Source organism: Chrysochloris asiatica, unplaced genomic scaffold (assembly GCF_000296735.1).
Source record: "Chrysochloris asiatica unplaced genomic scaffold, ChrAsi1.0 scaffold00004, whole genome shotgun sequence".
Taxonomy (NCBI): Eukaryota; Metazoa; Chordata; class Mammalia; order Afrosoricida; family Chrysochloridae; genus Chrysochloris; species Chrysochloris asiatica.
In genome coordinates, this window is record NW_006408522.1 from 18,065,612 (window position 1) to 18,079,849 (window position 14,238).

Consider the following 14,238-nt stretch of genomic DNA (forward strand, 5'->3'; position numbering starts at 1 on the left):
TAAGGAAGACTGTAGAAGAACTGATGATGCATTTGAGTTATGGTGTTGGAGAAGAAGATTAAAAGTACCACAGACTGCCAGGAGAACAAACAAATAAATGTGTTTTGGAAGAAGTACAGCCAGAATGCTTGTTAGAAGCCAGGATGGCAAGATTTCATCTCTCATACTTCGGACATATGTCCCTGCAGAAGGACATCATGCTTGGTAAAGTGGAGGGACAATGAAAATGTGGAAAACCTTAATGGCATGGACGGGTAGTGGCAAGCATAACACTGATGGTGAGGATGGTGTAGGACCAGGCAGTGTTCTGCTGTTTTGTATAGGATTGCTGTTTTGTATAGGATTGCTACAAGTTAAAACTGTCTCTACAGCACCTAACAACAGCAGGTCTTAAGCTGGCATGTTCCTCCTCTAAAAGCTTCTGCATGGCCTAACTTGTGGGACACAGACTCAGCCTGAAGAATTGGAACGTGAGAGCCCAGAAAGTAAAAACACTACATAGATTCAAGGAAAGGAACGGCTGTAATGTGAACAATCAAAATCAATCAGACAACATTCAGATTTTATGATAAAACACCAAATGTTTTGAGAATGATATGTTTTTTAAATTTTGGAGCATCTGTTGAGCGAGTTTCTTTACAGCTTATATAATAGATGCAACAACAATATTTAGATGCTGCTGAATATGTATGCCAAGCTTGCCAGCTGGAAATTATTTCGTGACCAAAATATCATGAGCGTAATCAAATAGCTAAACATGGACATGCATTTCCTCTTTTGGAATGTTCTGGGGACTTGCCAACACAAAAATAGTTGAGGCAAAGTTTGACCATTGAGAGTAATTATCCAAGGGAAAGCTAATTTTACAACAATGGGGAAGAAACAGATTTGTTTCCATACATGCCAAATTGGTGAATACATATGCACAGAAACGACATAATCCCAACAGAGAAATGAAAAGTCCAAGTTTCCAAGGCAATTTCCTTATAAGGAAATTGCCCAAGTTTAAAATCTGTGTCCATATTTAAAATCAGTGGTTTAAAAGGAAAATAGTTTTCTGTATTATTTATAGCATTTAAAAGTTATCTTTAAAACTGATTCTTGTGTGCAGAGGAAGGTAGAGTCCCCACTGAATAGTTTTCATCTTGTCTAGATGGGTCTGGTGAAAGTAGATGGGGATAAGATTCTCATGATTCACTAGTGAGTAATTGGTATCATGATTAGTTGCAACTGTCACAACTGTAAAGGTACAATTTTTGTAACAAAAATGGGGAATAGTTAATCTTACAGACCAGAAACAGAGGATCCAAGGGAGAAGAGAAGGAGAGGGATGCAGGACCCTATCCAGAGAAGCAGTGACACCAGAGATGGAGGCAGAGATGAGGACATGGAGAAAGAGAGCAGCTGAGGACACTAGACTCATGGAAAGAGAAAGACAGAGTGCTGGCGGCCAGGGGGCAGGCTTGCAGAATGTTAACATTGGGTTGTTTTAAATGATATATTCCTGAGTTTTTTGACATACATCCCCTCCCTACCAAAAAACCAGAGGGGATTGTAATCATTGCAATGAAATGATGGTGTAAAACTGATGTTCTCTCATATAAATTATCACTCAATTTACAATTAAAAAAAAAAAATTCTTCCCATCCCCTTTGAACTGGTTAATTTCTGCTTGGCCTTATAAAATCACTTCTGTAGGGAAATTTCCTGAGGAAATAAAATTCCCCCCTCAAATGTTTTTATAGCACCATCTACCTCTCTCTCTCTCTCTCTTTTAATGTATTATGAATTATGTGATAGTTTACATGGGAGAATATTAGTTTTACATTCATCCTTTCCTGTATGGTTTTATTGTCATGGTTATAACCCCCTCCATGCATCATCAACCAACCAAAGGATATACCCTGCAAGCCTGCCCCCAGCTGTCAGCACACAGCCCCTCTCCCTCTCTGGGTCTAAAGTCCCCAGCTGCTCCATCTCTCCACGTCATTGTCTCTGCCTCCATCTCTGGCATCACTGTTTCACTGGGTAGGGTCCTGCTTTCTGCTCTTCTCCTTTGATGGTCCCTTCTACCTACCTTTTAAGAAGTTCTGGTAGTGTAATTTGTTACAAGTTGGGTTGCTAACCTCAAGGTCAGCATTCCAAAACTACCAGCCATTCTGTGGGAGAAAGATGAGGCTTTCTGTTCCAGTAAAATTTTACAGGCTTGGAAACCCTATGCAGAGTCACTATGAGTTGGAACTGACTCTATGGCACATTACCACCATCATCACCTATCTTTTGCAGTCCTGGTGTGGCACTGTAGAAGCAGCACTGAAATGCTAACCATAAGGTCAGTGGTTAAAACCCACTAGCTACTCCTTGGAAACCCTATACAGGGTCTCTATGAATTGGAATCAAGTCAAACTCTTAACAACAACTACAACCTTTTACAACAAGTATCACAGTTACTAGGTAAGCATGAACAGTGGATTAATACCTGTCTGCATGACCAGACTATAAGCACAAGAAAAGCATATTTGGTCACTTTTTGTTCCTGAGGATGTTGCACTCAATGCCTGATACAGAATGGTGTTGTTGTTGTTGTTCTGTCATTGAGCTGGTTCTAACTCACAGTGACCCTGTATAAGGTAGAGCAGCTTGTGCATTCAAACTGCTGACCTTAGCAGTCCAATACATAATCCACTATGCTACACTAGGCTCCTTTGATACAAAGGTGTTATAGTTAAACATTAGCTGATTAAGTGGTCAAATGAATGAGGCATATTTTGTTAGTGTTAGAAATTCATTTAAATAAAACTGATGGATTAATACATTAAAAATATTTTTGCAGTAGATTTTTCTACTGATCTTGCAGAATAGCTATTTGGAGCTTCCAAGTATCATAGTTATACAGACCATATGGTCTGAAATCTTTGAGAGGATGCCAATTCAAATATATCATTCCACTTCACATATAAGTATTCTCTTATTTGTCAAATCGTGTGTCCTATTATTTAGAAAATATAGCCACCAAAACTATAAGATATTCTGCATTCCACAAAATATATCTTCAGCAAAGAGTGCAATTTACAGAACATAAAACCAACAGTCTTAAAAATAATTTCCTCGGTTGTAATCAATTCATTTTTACATAGATTGCCATCCATACCTAATTTTTTCAGTAGCTCTGCTGTATAGAATGTGAATCTTACAAGAATAGTGAGAAACAATAAAGATTCATTTAATCAAACTTCAGAGTTTAAAATAAATAAAACCAGATGGAAGTATATTTCAATATAGTGGCTTGTAATGAAACAAGATGCCATCGCAACTTGCGCGTTCTATTAAAACCTAAATTATCTAGTCATTACAGGAAGAGGAGATTTGTTTTGGAAGCTCCCATGGAAATGGAGGGAAAATATCAGATACCTAATCAGGAAAACAATTCTGGATTCAGCTCCCATGGAAATGGAGGGAAAATATCAGATACCTAATCAGGAAACAATTCTGGGATTCAGGGAAGTAAAATTAAGAAACTGGTGGTGCATTGTCTACCACATTAGAGGAGACCTTGAGATTTTAAACTTTCAATGAATCCAGGAAATTTGCTCATGTTATAAAGCTGAATGGAATCAGCTTTATGTATTACTTTTTTTGAGTACATAATTCAACAAAATAAACATTCAACAAAATAAATATCCAAATCCAGCCACTTCATCAGCAATAAGTACTATAAGTACTCTGAATGTTCTTTCATGAGTAGAGAGCTAACAAATTCCTCTTTTCTAAGGGAAGTCAGAGCAAAAACGTGCTACTGTTAACTGCTTTGGGTGTTATCACCTCCCATCCAAGTTTTCTCTGAAGAGAGTTTGCAACATGGTTCATGAAAGCTGAAATTTCCTATGGGAAGACATATGGGTTAACTTGGATTACTAAATGGGCAAAATCTGTCTAAACCCACACACCAACTGTTTCTCTCTGTTGCATTAGCTATTGAATTTAGTTGTCAACTTCCAGAGTCTCTCAGTGGAATAAATGAATGAGACCTCCTTCGCCCAGCAGGCTCATTCTATTTCTTGAAATTCCAGAGATAGTATTTAGTGTAGTTATCAATCTCACAGGCTCCCTCTTGCATGGAGTGAAAACAAAATGTGATTTAAATCCCATGGAAACAATTGTACTCAGTGCAAACTGTCACATCATAACTCTTTCTTAAGTAATGGCATAGGAAATGTAAGTTGATAAATCATTTAACCTCTGTACAGCTTAAAATCTATTAATAATATTTAATACTAATATAGCTCACAGGCACTCTGGTAGTGTAGTGGTTAAGAATCGGGCTGCGAACCACAAGGTCAGCAGTTCAAAACTACCAGCTGTTCCACAGGAGAAAGATGAGACTTTCTGCTCCCATAAAGATTTACAGCCTCGGAAACCCTGTACAGGGTGTCTATGAGTTGGACCTGAATCCACGGCACATAACTACCACCACCACCACCAATCTCACAGGATGCTGAGACATTTGAAAAATTAAAGTGTGATCAATAAGCACATATTTTTAAATGACTCAACTTACAAATGAGAGTCCTGGTGTGGGGCTGTAAGATAAATACTGGACTGCTAACTGCAAGGTTGCAAGTTCAAACTCACCAACCACTCCTTGGAAACCCTATACAAAGTCACTATGAGTTCGAACTGAGCTTAACAGCAACAGACTTACAAGTAAGGAGCTCTGGTGGCACTGTAGGATGACTACTTGACTGCTAATCACAAGGTCAGCTGCTCAAACCTACCAGATGCTCAGAGGCTTTCTGCTCCCATAAAGATTTATAACCTCAGAAACCCTATCCAGGGTCTTTCTGAGTCAGAATTGACTCAATGGCAGTGGTTTTGTGTGTGTGTGTGTGCTAAACATATAAATGAAAGGTAGAATCCAACTCTAAAGGAACACACAACTGTTAACAATAATGTAATTTCAGGATTTCCCACAAAAGATCTAAAAAAAAAAAAAAAAAAAAGGGTAGTTCATCCTGATTATCAAACACTAACTAAAATGCTTTAAAAGACATTATAATCTACCAGCAATAACAGCACGGTTCAAAAAAGCAGAAGACAATAAGTGCTGGTGAGGATGTGGAGATACTGGGACCCTCCAACATAGCTGGTGGGAATGCTACTGGGACCCTCCTATATTGCTGGGAATGTAAGCTGGTTCCACCACTCTGAAAAATGGTATGGTGCCTCCTCAGAAAGTTAGAAATAGAATCATCTTATGATCCAGCAATTCCTCTACTTGGTATATATCTACAAGAAATACAAACCAGAACACAAGTAGATATATGCACACCAATGTTTATCACAGAACTATTCACAACAGCAAAAAGATAGAGGCAGCGTAAGTGCCCATCTATGGAAGAATGGATAAACAAACTGTGGTACATATACAAAATAGAATATTATGCTACTCTGAAGAATAATAAGGAAGCTACAAACAACCATATAACATAGATGAACCTTGATGACATTATGCTGGATGAAATTAGTCACAAAAGGACAAATATTGCATAAGAACATTATAAAAGCTTAAACAAAAAAGATATCCATACTAAAAGAAAGAAACAAACAAAAAATTTCTTTGTTGGTAACCAGGGGTGGGAGGGGATGGTAGAGCACAGGTTAGGGAATAGACATTTCATATTTCAGATTTTAGGAAGGGCAAAACACAAGAATGGGGACAGGGATAGAACAAGGTAGATAGGGGAACACTTAGGCATGTTTGCATGGACTAAATTGAACAGAAGTAAATAGTGATATATGCTCAACCTTGGAACAGCAGGACTCTGATATAGGGATCTCAGCATAGTATGATTGGGTAAAACAGGGGAAATAATGTTAACATTGACTGTCTTATGAATATTGGTTTTCCTTACCTACTATTGCAAAATCTATATACTTTATATAGATTTTGCAATAGTAGGTAAGGAAAACCAATATTCATAAGAATATTCAAGAAAACAAACATCCTCACCACTGGACCAATAAACAACATTCTTATCAATGGAGAAAAGATTGAAGTTGTCAAGGGCTTCATTCTTCTTGGATCAACTATCAACACTCGTGGAAGCAGCAGTCAAGAGATCAGACGACGTATTGCACTAGGCAAATCTGCTGCACAGGAACTTTTTAAAGTATTGAAGAGCAGAGATGTCAGCTTGAGGACTAAGGTGCGCCTGACCCAGGCCATTGTGTTTTCAATAGCCTCATATGGATGCGAAAGCTGGACAGTGAATAAGGAAGATCATAGAAGAATGGATGCCTTTGAGTTGTAGTGTTGGAGGAGAATACTGAAAGTGCCATGGACTGCCAAAAGAACCAATAGATCTGTTTTGGAAGAAGTGCAGCCAGAGTGCTCCTTGGAGGCCAGGATGGCTAGGCTTCGTCTCTCATACTTTGGACATATTGTCCGGAGGAAACAATCATTGGAGAGGGATGTCATGCTGGGTAAGGTGGAGGGTCAGAGAAAAGAGGAAGACATCCAACGAGATGGATTGGCCAAGTGGCATCATTGATGGACTCAAGTGTGGCAGCGATAGTGAGGTTGGCCCAGGATCGGACATTGTTTCGTTCTGCTGTGCATGGAGTTGCTATGAGTCGGTTCCAACTCGATGGCACCTGACAACAACAACAACAACTATTGCAAAATAGACATGTGAATGGGATATACAGAAATATAGGAAAACATGATTACAGAAAGCTTGTAAGCCTGTCTTCAGCCTGTAACTGACTGGAATACTTCAAATGGATTCTAGAACTTGCCAAGTGAAATAGGAGTCTTGTGGACTCATTGTAATGTATAGGACCTTAGGTGAAATCCTGAGTCCCCATCCAGAACCTTCTGAGGTGGGACATTCCCACTAGAAGGGACATGCAGACCAGTCTGGAGCAGCTGGAGAAACAGAAGATACTTCATAAAAGAAAGATCATTAGGAAAATTCCAAAACAAAAACAGCAGTATGACTGGCTACTACAAGAACAAACAAGCTGTTCACCAGGGAGCCATCAAGGCAAGCAATCAAGTCCCTTCAGGACAAATTCCCCTCTAAGACTGAAACTCAAAGGGAACACACAAGCAGGTATGTAAGCTTGCTGGCGACCACATTGGTATACTGGTGAGTGGAAGTAGGGGAAAGGCAGCAATGAAGATATGAGCTGAGTTCAATCACATTCCACAGATTCCCATTGACCTGGAGACGAGAAGAGGAGAAGCTTGTTGGTCTGAAGCATAGTGAGACCTGAGGACTACTGAGCCCATGGATAGGGACCTAGCCACAAAAGGCTACAACAGAGAGTGAAGCATCCAGCTGATATTAAGTGAGTGGAGATGCACAAGAGAAATATGCAAACTGGCAGATAGTTCCCATATGACCTAGCTTTGATGGCTTGATGATCAGAACTCGAATAAAAGAAGATACCGAAATTTAATAAAGGAAACAAGTGTAAATTGTTACAATCTGATAAGTTTGACCTATACTTATGTATGTAGTAGTTCAAAATATCAACTGAGGAGTCTTCACAGCAAGTATCAAACCTATCCTCTCTGTACACAGGGTTAATAGGTACAGGTAACTTAGACATTGGCTACCTAAAATGGTGGGCTATAAAGGCACAAATTGACTGGCTTACAAGTTTTCAAGAGGGAGTTTAGTTTCAGAGTGTGTGGGGGAGGGTAGAATATCTGTGCAATAGTTTTCATCTTGTCCAGACATGTCTGGTGAAAGGAGATGGGGATAAGATTTTCAAAGTGTCCTTTGGTTGTTTAAATGATTATATATTCCTGAGTATTTTTGTGTATATCAAAGCAAACAAACAAAACAGAGAGAACAGAAATAAATACTGTTGAGTAGTAATGCACAAAGGGAATTGTAATCATTGCAATGAAACATGATAGGATGAGTGCAAAACTGATGTTCTTCTATGTAAACTATCAATAAATTCACAATAAAAGTTTTAAAATAAATTAAAAATCAGCCAATTAAAAATCTATGGACCTGCAGACTGAGAAAAGCAGTGTGCCTGAGGACAGAAGGCTGGCTTGCAAAATGTGGCCTTTGGACATTTAAATAAATACATTTTTAATTTGCTATGTGTACATCAAAAAAAAAAAAAAAAGGGACTATAGGTAAATACTGTTAGCTATGGTCTATAGAAGGGATTGTAATCATTGCAATTATTTATTGAATATAAAACTGATGATCTGCCCTGTAAACTTTTACTCAATTCACAATAAAAGCTTAAAAACAAACAAACAAACAATATTTCTAGGAATAGAAGGAAGCAGCACAGGAGGAAACGGGTTACAAGTCATGTAACATTGAAGGGGTTAGCAATCAGTGAGATGAGACAAAATGTGCATGAATTGTTTAGTGTAAAACTGGTGATCTGCTCTGTAAAATTTACCTAATCCATAATAACATGTTAATAAAAACAAAAGACACTAAAATCTGACAAATGAAAACAATGTAATAATCCTTTATAACTTAAAATTAAGTGGAATAAAATTGGATAAAATGTAACTTAAAATGGCAGTATAAACAATTATTTCACATGCATATGATATTTGAGACTTCCATTCATTAAACTTTTCAACATACTTGTATTCTTATATTAGAGAATGTTTCATGGCTAAATTAAAGTTATGCCAGAATAAGAAATATGCTCTATGGAGGTCCCTGGAAGCTTCAGTGGAGAAGAGCGGAGAGTGGGACCGTACCCAGAGAAGCAGTGACACCAGAGACAGAGGCAAAGATGATGACATTGAGAGATGGAGCACCTGGAGACTTTAGACCCAGAGAGGGAGAGGGGCTATGTGCTGACGACCGGGTTGCAAGCTTGTAGTGTATACCCTTTGGTTGGTTGATGATGCATGGAGGGGATTGTAACCATGGCAATGAAAGGATATATGATAGAATGAAAGTAAAACTAATGTTCTCCCATGTAAACTATCACATAATTCACAATAAAACATTAAAAAAAGAAATATGCTTTAAAAAGTGAAGTGATAGTAAAGTATACATTTGTACACATGCATATATTTTCAAATGATATCATTTTGAAAATAGAGTGCTTTAGTAACAAGTAAAAATTACAGCATATCAAATGCATTTTGTTTCTTTATTCATAAAAGATAAGAGACCATTAAAATTCCATTTTTCTATCTACATCAAATCTTTTACATTTTATCCTAAGCTGTAGTACTTTTCATTTTCTGATACTTCTAAAGACGACTTGACATGTTTCTCCTTAGGCAAATAAAAATAAACTAAAGGGACAGACAAATGGCAATGCTGTCATCACACTGACTGCAAAGTCTCAGTATTAATTTACCATAGTCACAGAGAATGAAAATTAATAGATAATAAAACCTGGAATTAATGAACTTGGGTAGAATTCAGCTCTGGAAAAAGCTAATTAAAAGTGACACTATGCAGCATTAAAGAATAATAAAGAATATGAGAAACATGTCATAACATGGAGGTAACTGGAAAATATTGTATTAAGTGAAACAAGTCAATCACTAAAGTGTATCAGATCACTATTATAAAAAAAAATCAGGGAAAGGTTTACAAACAGAAAAACTCTTCGTTGATGGTTACCATGGGATGGGATGGAAGGGGAGGAGAAAATCACTAACTAGAAAATACTGTTGTTACTGTTAAGTGTCTTTGAGCCAATTTTGACTCATCGCCACCCTGTATAGGCTTTCTGAGGAGCACCTAGCGGGTTTGAACTGCCAACTTTGTGGTTCACGTACAGTGCTGATCCTATTCATAGATGTGTATTAATTTGGGTGAAGGAAAAGTAAATAAACAATAAGGGGTTATTCAACACAATTATCACTAAAGGAAAGGAAGCTATGGAAAGGTGTATAAGAATGACAAGCGAGAAAGGTAAATACTATTACATACTCAGTTCTGCAATATCAGTGATAACAAGTATGAATCTACAAGCAGATACAGAGACAAACAGGCAACGTGAACAAGTAGGAAAAAGGGACTACTACACTGTAGTGGTTACGAATCGGGCTGCGAACCATGAGGTCAGCAGTTCGAAACTACCAGCTACTCTGCGGGAGAAAGATGAGGCTTTCTGCTCCCATAAGGATTTACAGCCTTGGAAACCCTGTTCAGGGTTGCTATGGGTCGGAACTGACTCGATGGCACTTAACAACAACAACACTCACCCCACATATAAGTTTGGCAGAGGATATTTCTTCATGCTTATTTGGATGTGCTGTAAGTATAGCCATGGGTATAATAGAACAATGAGGGGGCAAAGGTATATATATATATGCTTAGCCATACTAAACAACTTGAAGAAGTAAGATCCTGGGCCTGGAGGCTTAGGACCATAGTGTGTGTTATGTTTGGTGGGGGGGGGGGGGTTTGTCACGGGGAACAGGGGCAGGCGAGGAAGGGAGTCAAGGTTAGCTGGCACAAAGACAATATTCTACATCCTACTTTGGTGAGTATTGACTAGGGTCCTAAGAGTGTGTGAATAGCCATCAAAGATGCAACCCTTGGTCTCTACATGTCCAGAGAAAAGAAAAGTTAAGAAAATTAAAGATGCATGGAAACAAGTAGTCCAGAGGATACTGTGGACCTCAGTCTTCATGACCTTGAGACAAGAAAGACCAGACAGTGCCTGACTATCACTGTTGACCACCCTGGAAGGGGTAACAATAGACTGCCTTGGATATAGTGGGAGAAACATGTGGAGCAAAATTCAAACTCATAAAAAACACCAGCCTTACTGCTCTGCCAAAAACTGTTGAAACCTCTGAGACTACGGCCCTCTGTCATTCTTTTAGCCAAACAACAGATAGGCCTAGCAGGTGGACAGTAATATCAGGGAGATACACATTTTTTGTTTGTTTTTGGTTTTTACAGACAAGATAATTTTTTATTTAAAAATAAATCATACACTTGGTTTCATCTCAATGTTTGTAAATCCCTCTGTTTGAAATGGGCACAAATATGAACCCCTTCCAATCAGTTGGCCATGCAGCTGTCTTCAAAAGTTCTTGGCATAGATGAGTGAGTGCCTTTAATGTTGCATCAGTTTGTTGAAATATTTCAATTTGTATTCCATCAATTCCCAGAGCCTTGTTCTTTGCCAATGCCTTCAGTTCACCTTAGATTTCTTCCTTCAGTATCACTGACCTTTTTTTTTTTTATTTTAAGTTTTTATTGTCAATTGAGTGATAGTTTACATGGTTACCATGCTCTGTGGTAGCTTAGCCTATTGTTTCATTACAAAGGCAGGAAGGGGTAGGCAAGAAGGAGCAATGGAAACAGTAAAATAAGGAAGGAAGTAGAAAGAGTGTCACGTGGTGACACCATAGTCAATGTCATGAGACAAAATATTATCAATTATTGAATGGAAAACCAAGGATCAATTTCACCCAAATCATACTAAAATGTTTTTAAAAAATTACAGTGAATAAGTACTAAAAAATAAAACCAGAAACTATTCATAATGGAATTTTTATATCTTTATTATACTATTATTGTTGTGTGCTGTTGAGTCAGTTCCAACTCATAGTAACCCTCTATAGGGTTTCCAAAAGCAGTTGGTGGGTTTAAACTGCCAGCCTTGTAGTTGCCAGTTCAATGCTTATTCTATAGCATCCATGCATGAATAAATATAATAAAGAGAAATTCTGGGGACATGACTAGTTATAGTTAATATGTTAAGTCTGGATATAAGGCCATGTTCCATATTTACTTACATTTGTTTACTAACATGTTGGTTCTAACTCAAAGCAACTGTGCATAGGGTTTCTGATACTTTAAATCTCCAAGGAAGCAGAAAGCCTCACCTCTCTTCCCATAGAGCACCTTGTGGGCTCGAATCATGGACCTTGTGGCTCACAGTCCAGTGCTTATCATATGGACCCTTCATGCTCCCATTATTTACTTACATGGAGCTGTCTTTTTCATAAGGTGAAAAAGATTTACAGCCTTGGGAACTACACAGGGTCACTATGAGTCGGAACAGATTTAGTGGCCCACAACCACCAACAGCATGATGTTCTTCTCCAGAGATCCATCCCTCCTGATAATATGTCCTAAATATGTGAGATGAGGTTTGGCCATCATGGCTTCTAAGGAGCATTCTGGTTGTCCTTTTACCAAAATAGATCTGTTTGTTCTTTGGGTCTTTCATGGTACTTTTAATAATTCTCCTCCAACACCGTAATTCAAATGCATCAATTCTTCTAGAGTCTTCCTTATTCATTGTCCAACTCTCACATACATATGAGGTTATTGAAAATACCATGATTTGGGTCAGGCACAATTTAGTCCTCAAACTGACATCTTTGCTCTTGAACACTTTAAAGCAGTCTTGTACAAAAGTTCTGTCTGATGCAATACGGCATCTGGTTTCTTGATTACTGCTTCCATGAGTGTTAATGGTTGATCCGAGCAAAATGAAGTCTTTGACACTTTCAATATTTACTCCATTTATATGGATATTGTTTAATGGCCCAGTGGTGAGGATATTTGATTTCTTTATATTGAAATTCAACCCATACCGAAGGCAGTGGTCTTTGATCTTCATCAGCAAGTATTTTAAGTCCTCTTCCCTCTACATAATGCAGCTTGTTAATTAGTTTGAGTCTTCCTCCAAGCCCGATGCCACGTTCTTCTTCATATAATCCAGCTTCTCAGATTATTTGCTTAGAATGCAAACTAAGTATGATGAAAAAATACAACCCTGGCGTCCACCTTTCCTCGCTTTAAATCATTTAGTGTTCTCTTATTCTGTTCTAACAGCTGCCTCTTGGTCTATGTACAGGTTCCTCATGAGCACAATCAAGTGTTCCAGAATACTCATTTTCTGCATTATTGTCATAATCCACACAGTTGAAAGCCTTTGAATAAATCAATAAAGCACAGGTAAACATCTTTCTGATAGTCTATGCTTTCAGTCAAGATCCATGTTATGTCAGCAATGATATCCCTTGTTCCACATCCTTAAATGAATCTAACGTAAACCTCAGCAACTTCCTGTCAAAATACTGTTTCAACCATTTTTTAATTATTGTTAGCAAATTCAAAAAAGGAAAATTACTGTGGCAGTGGTAAAAGATCAATAAAACCATTAAAAAACCCTCCAAATATAAAGAACAGAAGGGCAGAACGTGGGCAAGAGATAGAATCTACCTCCTATCCTCAGGCAGGCAGGATATAAATGAGATAATTACAAAAAAAAAAAAGAAAGAAAAGAAAACTATCTCCTGGCGTGTCCAGAACCCAGGAGACTTGTGAGCTGTCTCTCTCCTAGCAGGGATGTTAGCCAGCAGCTGCACATTAACCTCCCCCTTGACCAGTTTACAGTGCAGAAAGAAGGACACGGTGGTCTACTTCTGAAGGAAAAAAAAAAGGCCATGGAAAATCTTGTAAAGAGTAGTGCAATATGGTCTGAAATAGCACCGAAAGATGAGCCCATCTGATTGGAAGGCACTCTGAACACAACTATGGAAGAGCTGACTTATTCACATAGAGTCAACGTTAATAACTGATGGAACAAAGCTTTCAGGACCTTCATTTGCTGATGTGGTAGACTCAAAATGAGCAGAAACTGTTGAAAATATTCATTAATAATCAAAATGTAGAATGTACAAAGCATGATTATAAGAAAACTGGAAGTTGTAAATAATGAAATAGAACACATAAAGACTGAGATCCTAGACAATAGGGAACTGAAATGGACTGGCATTGGCCATTTTGAATCACAAAATCATGTGGTATACTATGCCAGGAATAAAAAATTGACAAGGAATGGTGTCACATGTATCATTAAAATGATCATTTCAAGATATAACCTGGAGTACTACACTGTCAGTGATAGGATACTACCCATATGCCTACAAGAAAGATAGGTTAATATGACTTCTATTGAGAATTACTCACCAACCATTGATGCCAAAGATAAAGAAATTAAAAATTTTCACTGACTTCTGCAGTCTAGTACTGATCAAACATGCAATCAAGATGCACTAGTAATTACTGATGATTAGATTGCAAAAGTTGGAAACCGAAGAATCAGCAGTTGGAAAATCAGCCTTAGACAAAAACATCGGATATTACATGACAGAATTTTACAAGTCCCATTGCTTATTCATTGCCAATGTCTTTTTTCTATAACATAAAGATTGACTACACATGTAGACATCACAGGATGGACTACCTA

General features: G+C 37.9%; 1 protein-coding gene across 1 annotated transcript in view; it reads right to left on the minus strand.

Moving 5' to 3' along the window:
- Positions 1-14,238, minus strand: part of UNC13C (unc-13 homolog C (C. elegans)) — a 769,914-nt gene that overhangs the window by 245,886 nt on the left and 509,790 nt on the right. The window lies entirely within an intron of this gene.